This window comes from Chrysochloris asiatica, unplaced genomic scaffold (assembly GCF_000296735.1).
Source record: "Chrysochloris asiatica unplaced genomic scaffold, ChrAsi1.0 scaffold00592, whole genome shotgun sequence".
NCBI classification, from domain to species: domain Eukaryota; kingdom Metazoa; phylum Chordata; class Mammalia; order Afrosoricida; family Chrysochloridae; genus Chrysochloris; species Chrysochloris asiatica.
Window position 1 is genome coordinate 324,887 of NW_006409110.1, and position 10,630 is coordinate 335,516.

Below are 10,630 nucleotides of genomic sequence, written 5' to 3' on the forward strand. Positions count from 1 at the left end.
ATTGACTAATTTCACTCAGCATAATATCCCCCAGGTTCAACTGTGTTTTGAGTTGTTTCATAGATTTATCATTATTCTTCTGTGTTTTGTAGCATTCCATTATGTGTACATACCAAAGTTTGTTTAATCATTATTCTTTTGATGGGCACTTAATCTTTCTTCATCTTTTTCATGTTTTTTTGGTATACAGCATATTGAAGGATCCTGTTTTCTTATCCATTCATCCCATTATGTTTCTTGACAGATACATTTAATCCACTTAGATGCAGTGTAATTATCAATAGGTATGAATTGAAGTTGTTATTTTCCTGTGTGTTTGTTTCACGTTACTTTCTATGCTAAGTTAATTTTGTTTGTAGGTTTTTTGGTCATTTTTATTTCTTTTGTGTTAATGTTTACTAATTTTTTCTGATTTTCCTCTTTTTAAATTGTGATGTGCTTGTGTAATATTTTTATTTGTAGTTTTCCTGCAATTTGTTGATTTTTTTCACTAATAAAAATAATCTATTTTATTTTAAAATTTACTTGACTTCCTTGTCATTTGGAGTTCTATACCCTCTTTTCACCTTGTAGTTGACTTCATTATGCATTGATGTATCTGGTTCCTTGTTTCAGTCTTGTAGGTTTGTTTTACTATAAATTGTTTTATTTAAACTACTTCTATATCTGGATTTCCATTTGCATTAGCAACTCTACACCAGAAAGCAAGTTTTAGTGTCTCTTCTGACATCTATTTTGACCTTCTCCTTCTTTTTTTTCTTCTCAATGCCTTTTTGCTTTCTTCATGTATGATGTTCTTGATGTCATCAGACAACTCTTCTGTTCTTCAGTCTTTAGTGTTTCATGTATCAAATCTGTTCTTCAGATGATCTCTAAATTCAGGTGGGATATATTCAAGGTCATATTTTGGCTCTAGTGGACTTGTTTTAATTTTCTTCAACTTCAGTTTGAGTTTGCATATGAGTAATTGATTGTTCCACAGTCTGCCGCTGGCCTTGTTTTCAGTGATATGGAGCTTTTCCATCATCTCTTTCCACAGATGAAGTCAATTTGATTTCTGTGTATTCCATCTGGTGAGGTCCACGTGTATAGTCATCTCTTATGTTGTCTAAAGAAGGCATTTGAAATGAACAAATCATTGGTTTTGCAGAATTCTATCTTGCATTCTCTAGCATCATTTCTATCACCAAGGCCATATTTTACAATCACTGATCCTTCCTCTTTGCTCCCAAACTTAGCATTCTAACCAGTAATGATAAATACATCTTGATTCATGTTTGATCAATTTCAGATTGAAGAAGTTAATAGAATTCTTCTATCTCATCTGGATTCAGAAGAGGTCATGGAAGGATGGACATCACTGCTGATGTCTGATGGATCTTTACTGAAAGTAGAAAATATCAGAAAGATGTTTACCTGTGCTTTATTGACTAAGCAAAGTCTTTCAATTGTGTGGATCATGACAAGCTATGGACAACATTGTGAAGTATGAGGATTCTGGAACACTTAATTATGCTCATAAGGAATCTGTACATGGACCAAGAAGCAGTTGTTCGAGCAGAACATGGAAATACTGAATGTGTTAAAACTAAAAAGGGTGTGCGACAAGGTTGCATTCTTTAACCATACTTCTTCAACCTGTATGCTGAGCAAATAATCTGAGAAGCTGGATTCTATGAAGAAATATGTGGCATCAGGATTGGATGAAGACTCGTTAACAACCTGAGTTATACAGATGACACAACCATGCTTGCTGAAAGTAAAGAGGACTTACATCATTTACTGATGAAGATCAAAGAGTGCAGCCTTTGATATGGATTAAATCTCAATGTAAAGAAAACAAAAATCCTCACCAATGGACTAATAATGGAGAAAAGATTGAAGTTATCAAGGACTTCATTCTTCTTGGATCAATTATCAACACTCACAGAAGCAACAGTCAAGAAATCAAATGATGTATTGCATTAGGCAAAGCTGTTGCACAAGACCTTTTAAAGTGTTGAAGAGCAAAGATGTCACCTTGAGGACTAAGGTGTGCCTGACCTAAGCCATGTTATTTACAATAACTTCATATGCATGTGAAAGCTGGACATTGAATAAGGGGGACTATAGAACAATTGATGCTTTTGAGTTATGGTGTTGGAGGATAATATTGAAAGTGCCATGGGCTGCCAGAAGAACCAATAGATCTGTTTTGGAAGAAGTGCAGCCAGAGTGCTCCTTGGAGGTCAAGATGGCCAAACTTCATCTCTCATATTTCAGACATATTGTCAGGAGGGACCAGTCACTGGAGAAGGATATCATGTTTGGAAAAGTGGAAGGTCAGAGAAAAAAAAGGAAGTCCCCCAAAGAGATCGATTAGTCAAGTGGCAGCATTGATGGACTCAAGTGTGGCAACAATAGTGAGGTTGGCCCAGGATCAGGCAGTGTTTCATTCTGCTGTGCTTAAGGTCATTATGGGTTGGTACTTACTCGATGGCACCACACAACATATCTTGATTGTGTTTTAGGTGGTGTCGTCAGGAATGTTGTTTGGTCTCAATCTGATGAATACCTTAACAGTTTTTGACAATTTGGTCTACTCATAGCAAATCATTTTAATATCTGTTTATCATTAAATGGCCTAATTTCACCATCATATATGAAGGATAGCTTTTCTGTATAAGATTCTTGGTTGGCAATCATTTTCTTTTCAAAATTTGTATCTATCCTTCCATTGCTTTCTTGCCTACATGTTTTCTGCTGAGAAAACTGAGTTTTTTATTATTGGTTCTCGTTTGTAGGTAATATTTTGTTTTTCCTGAGCTGCTGTCAGTATTTCTTCTGTGACTTTTATTTTGAAAAGTTTAATTTTGATGTGTTTTTTTGACTCTTTTGGGATCTATCCTGTTTAGGGGTTTGTTCAACTTTTTATATGCTTATTTTCTTGTCATTCATGATGTTAGGGAAGCTTTCATCCCACAAATTTCAACATTTTTCTCTGTGCTTGTCTCTTTCTATTGCATGTAAGTTGTTTCTCTTCATGGTGTCCAACATAAATCTTAGGATTTCTTCGAATTTCTTTATCCTTTTTTTCTGATTGTTCTCGCATAGTAGTATTGAGATAATTTTTTTCAGGCTTAATAATTCTGACTTCCACAGCTTCACATCTACTTCTTTCCCTTTTCAATATATTGCCCATTTCTGACACCTTAGTAATAATCTTCTTGATTTCAAATCGCAGGTTCTGCATTGTTCAAATATTTGCATTTACTTTGCTTCTTTGTTGTAGTGTTTTCCTCAATTCTTCTAAAGTTTTTGTTGTGTTCTCCTTGATTTCCTTGCTATTCTTTCTTGCTTTTGTTTGTTTGTTTTGTGTATGTGTGTGTGTGAGAGACAGAGAGAGCTAAAAATTGTCTGTTGTCTCTAGGGTATTGTGAAGTTGTAATATTTGTAAATACAAATAGTGTAGTGGTTGGACCCAGAAAGGAGTAATCTATGGGAGACTCATAGTGACCCCATGTACAACAGAATGAAACACCTTATTCCTGGCCCTTCCTCACAATTGTTAGTTTTGAGTCCATTGCTGTTGTCACTGTGTCAATCCATCTCAATGGGAGATGTACTCTTGCTCATTGATCCTTACTAAGCATTATGTCCTTCTGTAGGGCATGCTCATACCTGATAATGTGTCTGAATAACATGGCTTATAAGGAGTATGACTGCATGTCTTCAAACACAGATTTGTTTGTTCTTATAGTGGTTAATGGTACTTTTAGCATTCCTCTCCAACACCGTATTCAAATACATCAATTCTTCTTCTGTCTTCCTTATCAATTGTCCACCTTCCACATGCATATGACACACCTTAGTCCTTCAAACTAGCATACTTGCTCTTTAACACTTTAAAGAGGTATTTGACACTTAAAAGAAGTACTGTGCTGTCTGTGATATGATTATAAACATATGTCTAAAAGGAATACTAGTTAATTCTACTATTATTAAAATTTATACTAAAGACAGTGATTATGAAATTGAAGATCCTATCAACATCTTCAATATTAAATTGATTAAATATGCAATCGAGATTTATTGATAATTATTGGTGATTGGGATACAAAAGATTTTAAAAAAAGAGGAAATATTAGAAGTAAGAAAATATAGCCTTGATAATATAAATTATGCTACTTAAACAATGCAAATATTTGTTTTTCAAAAGCAAAAAAGGCAACTATACACATAGAACTCATCAAATGAAATATACGTGAATCAGATTGACTCCATATATAGGAAGAGACCATGGAGAAACTCAATATAATCAGCCAAAATAAGGTCACCGGCAAATTGAGAAACATGCAATTAATTGCTCATATGCAATTTCAAGCTGAAGCTGAAGAAAATTAAACAAGTCTACAAGAGTCAACATTCTCTAGCATCCTGAAAAGTGAAAGGATAAACATTCAAGAAGCTCGACAAACCCCAGGAAGTTTAGATCCCAAAAGAGAATCATCTAAACATATCATAATCAAGCTCACTAAAATCAAAGATAAGGAGACATTCATGAAAGCAGCTAGGGAAAAGAGAAGCATTACATACATAGGCAAGCAAGTCAGATTAACCTCGGAAATCTTAGCAGAAGCCATACCAGAAAGAAGGCAATGGGGAGACATATAAAACCTTGAAAGAAAGAAAGAAAAAAACAAAAACAAAACTGTAAACCAAGAATCCTTTATCCAGAAAAGCTATCAATAAAATACGATGGTGTAATAAAAACATTCCAGGATAAACTGAAGCTAAAGGATCTTTCTATAGCCAACCCTGCACTACAAAACATCCTAAAGGGAGTTCTGTGGACTGGAAACCAACAAGAACAGACAACAATCAGAGATTGACATACATGGCAGCACCTCCCAGAATTAAATTGACAGAAGGTAGAGTCGAGAACATAACAAAATTATAAAAGCAAACTCAGAGAATCTGGGAGGTCAGTCTATGATCAAAACAATTACAATGTGAAAGAAAGTAAACACGTAGGAACAGAAATCCAGATGGTGAGACTGTGAAATAGATTACAGGATAAAATAGACTGCACTAAATAGAGGGGAAAGTTAATGGACTATAAGGTAACCTCAAAGAAAATTAACACATCACAACATACCAAGATAATGAAAATCCAAGAAGAACATGGAAACATTAAAATGATGAGGAAACTCACAAGAAAGAACACAGAAGTATGAACTCAACAAAGGAAGATACAGAACAAAGAAAGCAGCAATACCACAAAAAAGAAACACAATGGCAGCAATTAATCAATAACTATCGACAATTATACTGAATGTAAATGGATTAAATGCAGTTAACAGATGGAGGGTGGCAGAATGGATAAGAAAACAAGATCTTTCACTATGCTGTCTGCAAAAGATCCATACCACACACAGAGACAAAAACAGATTAAAAGTCAAAAGATGGAAAAAAATATACCAAGGTTAATTGCAATAAAAAGAGAACATGAATGGCAGTACTAATTTCAATTAAAAGGAACTTTAAGGCAAAAACCAGCATAACAGATAAAGATGGACATTATCTCAGGATTAAAAGGAAAATTGAATAAGATGACATAACCATAATAAGTATTTATGCTCTCAAAGGAAAGACCTCCAAAATATATAAAACAAACTCTAATAAATTTGAAGAAAGAAATAGACTAATCTACACTAATTGTGGGTGATTTTAATACACCACTTTCAAAAATGGATAGAACAACCAGAAAGAAACTTGAAAAAAACAGAGAGGAACTAAAAAACACAATCAGCCAACTGGACCTCATAGATGTGTACAGAGCATTCAATCCAACAACGGCACAATACACATTCTTTTCCAGTGCACATGGAACATTCTCCAAAATAGACCATGTGTTAGGCCACAAAACAAACCTCCATAAATTTACAACATCAAAATACTACAAAGCATCTTCTCAAACCACTATGCTATCAAATTAGAAATCAACAATAGGAAGACCAAGGAAATAAAGTCAAATACATGGAAACTGAATAACACCCAGCTGAAAAGTGACTGAGCAGTAGAAATAATTAAAAGTGAACTCACAAAGTTACTAGAAGCCAAAAAGAATGAAAACACAGCATACAAAAATCTTTGGGACACGGGGAAAGTGGTGCTGAAAGGACAATTAATTGTGATAAATGTGCACATCCAAAAAGAAGAAAGAACCAAAATTAACACATTAACACAACATCTACAACAGTTAGAAACAGACCAACAGAGGGAAACTACAACCACCAAAATAAAAGAAATAATAAAAAATAGAGCAGATATAAATTGAGTGAAAAACAGAAAAACTAAAAAAGAATAAACAGGACAAGAAACTGGTTCATTGACAGGATTAACAAAACTGACTGACCATTGGCAAACCTAACAAAAGAACAGAGGGAGAAGACACAAATAACACACATAAGAAACCACTCGGGTGATGTCACAATGGAACCAAAGGAAATAAATAGGATAATAACAGAGTACTATGAAAAGTTGTACTCTAAAACATTTGAAAATTTAGAATGGATGGATACAATTTTGAAAAATTAGAATGGATGGATACATTTTTAGAAAAACACGACCTACCTAAACTTACACAGAGAGAAGTAGAAACCCTGTACATACCTATAACAAAAGAAGAAATTGATCAGGTCATCAAAAAACTCCCAACCAAAAGAAGTCCAGGCCCAGATGGCTTTAATAATGAGTTCCAACAAACATTCAGGGAAAAACTGTCACCATTTCTACTCAAATTAATTCATAATATAGAGGATGATTGAAAACTTCCTAATACATTTTATGAAGCAAGCATAACCCTCATATCAAAACCAGGGAAGGACATCACTAAGAAAGAAAATTATAGACCAATATCCCTCATGAACATAGATGCAAAAATTCTCAACAAAACCCTAGCCAACAGAATCCAGCAGCACATCAAAAAGATAATACATTATGATCAAGTGGGATTCATATCAGGGATGCAAGGATGTTTCAACATTAGAAAAACTATCAATGTAATCCACTATATAAACAAGAAAACAAAACAAAACAAAACAAAAAAATCACAGGATCATATCAATTGATGCAGAAAAGACATTTCAAAAAATCCAACATCCATTCCTGATAAAAACACTCAACAAAATAGGAATTGAAGGGAAATTCCTCAACATATTTTAGAGCATATATACAAAACCAACAATCTACATTACTCTCAATGAAGAGAAACTGAAAGTCTTCCCTCTGCAAACAAGAACCAGACAAGGATGCCCTTTGTCACCACTCCTATTCAATATTGTGCTGGATGTCTTAGCAACAGCACTACAGCAAGACAGAGAAATTAAAGGCATCCAAATTGGCAAAGAAGAAGTAAAACTCTATTTTCAGATGATATGATCCTATACACAGAAAACCCCAAACTCAGTAAAAAAGCAACTCGACCTCATTGGAAGATATAGCAAACTGGCAAGATATAAGATCAACATACAAAAATCAGTTGGAGTCCTCTATACCAAAAACGACAGCACTGAAAAGGACATTAGGAAAGCAATACCATTTACAATGGCCAACCAAAGGATGAAATATCTAGGAATAAATACAACAAAAGAAACAAACGATTTATACAAAGAACACTACAAAACTACAAGGAACCAAAAGAGACATACAGAAGTGGAGGAATATACCATGTTCCTGGACAGGAAGACTCAACATTGTGAAAATGTCAGTACTGCCCAAAGCAATTTACACATTTAATGCAATCCCAATCCAGATTCCAATAACATTCTTCGAAGAGATGGAAAAGACAATTACTAAATTTATATGGAAAGGAAAAAGACTCAGGATAACCAAAGCACTGCTTAAGAAGAACAAGGTTGGAAGCCTCTCACTTCCCAATTTCAAAACCTGACTACATGGCTACAGTGCTCAAAACAGCCTGATACTGGTACAATGAAAGATACATTGATCAATGGAACAAAATCGAGAATCCAGAAATTAACCCATCCACACACAGCCAACTGATTTTGACAAAATACCTAAATATATCGCATGGGGAGGTGATAGTCTCTTCAACACATGATGCTGGCAGAACTGGAAAGTGATATGCAAAAGACTGAAACAAGATATTTACCTCAGGCATTATTATACAAAAGCCAACTCAGCATGGATTAAAGACCTATATATGAATCCCCAAATTATGAAGACCATCAATGAAAAAATAGGAACAAATATGTGGCCATTAATTTAGGGAATACAAAGACTACCAAACATTTTAAAAACTAAACAAACAAAAGTAAACAAAATAGATGGTTGGGACATACTATACATTAAAAACTTATGTTTATCAAAAACTTCACCTTAAGAGTAAAAACGGAACCCACAGAATGAGAAAAAATCTTTTGCAGTAACACATCAGACAAGGGACTGATTTCTAAAATATATAGAAAACCACACCTCTACAAGAAAAAGACAACCCAATTAAAAAATGGACACAGGACATGAACAGAAAACTCATCAAGGAGGAAATCTAGGCAGCCAACAAACATATGAAGGAATGTTCACGATCATTATCCACTAGAGAGCTGCAAATTAAAACAACAATGAGATATCATCTCACACCAGCAATAACAGCAAATATTTAAAAAGTAGAGGACAATAAATGCTGTAGAGTGAATGGGAAGCTCCGGTATTGGTGGTGTGATTACAAAATGGTCCAACTTCTGTGGAAAACGATATGGCTTTCTCAGACGGTTAGAAATAGAAATAACTTATGATCCAGCAATTCCTCTAGTTGGTATTTACCCACAAGATATATAAGCCATAGCACGAGTAGGTGTGTGCACACTAATGTTCATAGCAGCACTATTTACAACAGCAAAAAGATGGAGATAGCCTAAGTGTCCATCAACTGAAGAATGGATAAACAAACTGTGGTACATACATACAATGGAATATTATGCTATCTTGAAAAACAACAAGAAAGCTTTAAGCCATCACATAACATGGATGAACCTTGAGGACATTATGCTGAGTGAAATTAGTCAATCACAAAAGGAGAAATATTGCATAGGACCACTACTGTAAAAGACAGAAAAAGAACCCATACTAGAGGAGTGGGGGGATTCTTTGCTGGTTACCGGGATGTGGGGGTGGGGGGGGGGAGGTGAGGAAAGGGAAGATGGAACACAGGGTATGGAATAAACACAGGGTAGTTTGGGTGTTATGGAGGGGGGCAATACGCAAGAAGCGAAGGGGAATAGAAGAAAAAGACAGGTCAGAAAACAATTAGGCTGGTTTGCATGGGCTAAGTGGGACAGAGGTAAATAATGATGCATGCACAACCCTGGAAAAACAGGGCTCTGGGATATAGGGATTGAGACATGGTTGGAATGGGCAAAAGGGGGAAAATAATGTTAAGATGCTTGTTTGTCTTTTGAATCTTGGTTTCCCTGGCATATCATTATAAAATAGACACTTGAGGGGGAGAGAAAGGAAAGTCAGAAATATCACCATAGAAAGCTTGTAAGTCCATCTTCTGCCTATAACTGATTGGAATATGTAAAATGGCTACAATATGCCCAGTGAAGGAGTTTTCCTGCAGAGCCTCTGCATTACATAAGACCGTAGATGGAGTTCTGAACCTCATCCAGAATCTTCTGAGGTGTGAAATGTGCACTTGAAAGGACAAGCAGACCAGCCTGGAGCAGCTAGAAGAACAGAAGATACTTCTTGAAAGATAGATCGATGGGAAAAATACAAAACAATAATGGCAATTGGACTGGTTACTACAAGAACAAGCAAGTTGCTCTCCCAGGAGACATCTAGGCAAATGGTTGGGTCCCTCCAGAGCAAACACCCTTCCAAGACTAAGACTCAATGGAAATACATGAGAAGACATGTGCTCTGACTGGTGACCACATTTGTCACAGATTGGAGAAGTGAGGGACAAACATCAATGTACCTGCGAGCTAAGCCCTACAACATTTCAATAGACTCCTGTGAACCCAGGTGGAGACCTGGTTGGCCAGCAGTGTGGCAAGACCTGGGGACTCTTGGGCCTAGAATCAGTGACATAGCCACAGAGGAATAGAGTTAAGAGTGAAGTGTCAGTTGATAAGAAGAGAGGGCATATGCATAATAACACCCATACTTTCAGATAACACCCACTTAACCTGGCTTCAATGACTGGATGATCAGAGCTCAACTAGAAGAAGAAAGAAGAGGAAAAAAAAAGAATAATCTGATACAATTTGATGAACTTGACCTACATCTATGGATGTAGCTCAAAAAAGGGAACAAATCTTTACAACAAGGATTATTTCCACCCCCTCAACACACAGGGCAGAAAGGGATGGGCAACTTGGACGTTGGTTACTCAAAATGGGGGTGCTACAAAGGCAAGAAGTGACTTGCTTACAAGCTTTACAGAGAGAGCCTAGATCCAGAGGGCATGGAGGAATGTAGAATCTCCACTGAGTTGTAGCCAATTTGTCTGGGCGAGGCTGATGAAAGGAGATGGGGATAGGTTTCTTGTGGTACAATAGTGAATAATTGTTATCAGGACTGACTGTGAGGGTTGGAAATGTAAAGGTAGATGTTTTGTAGC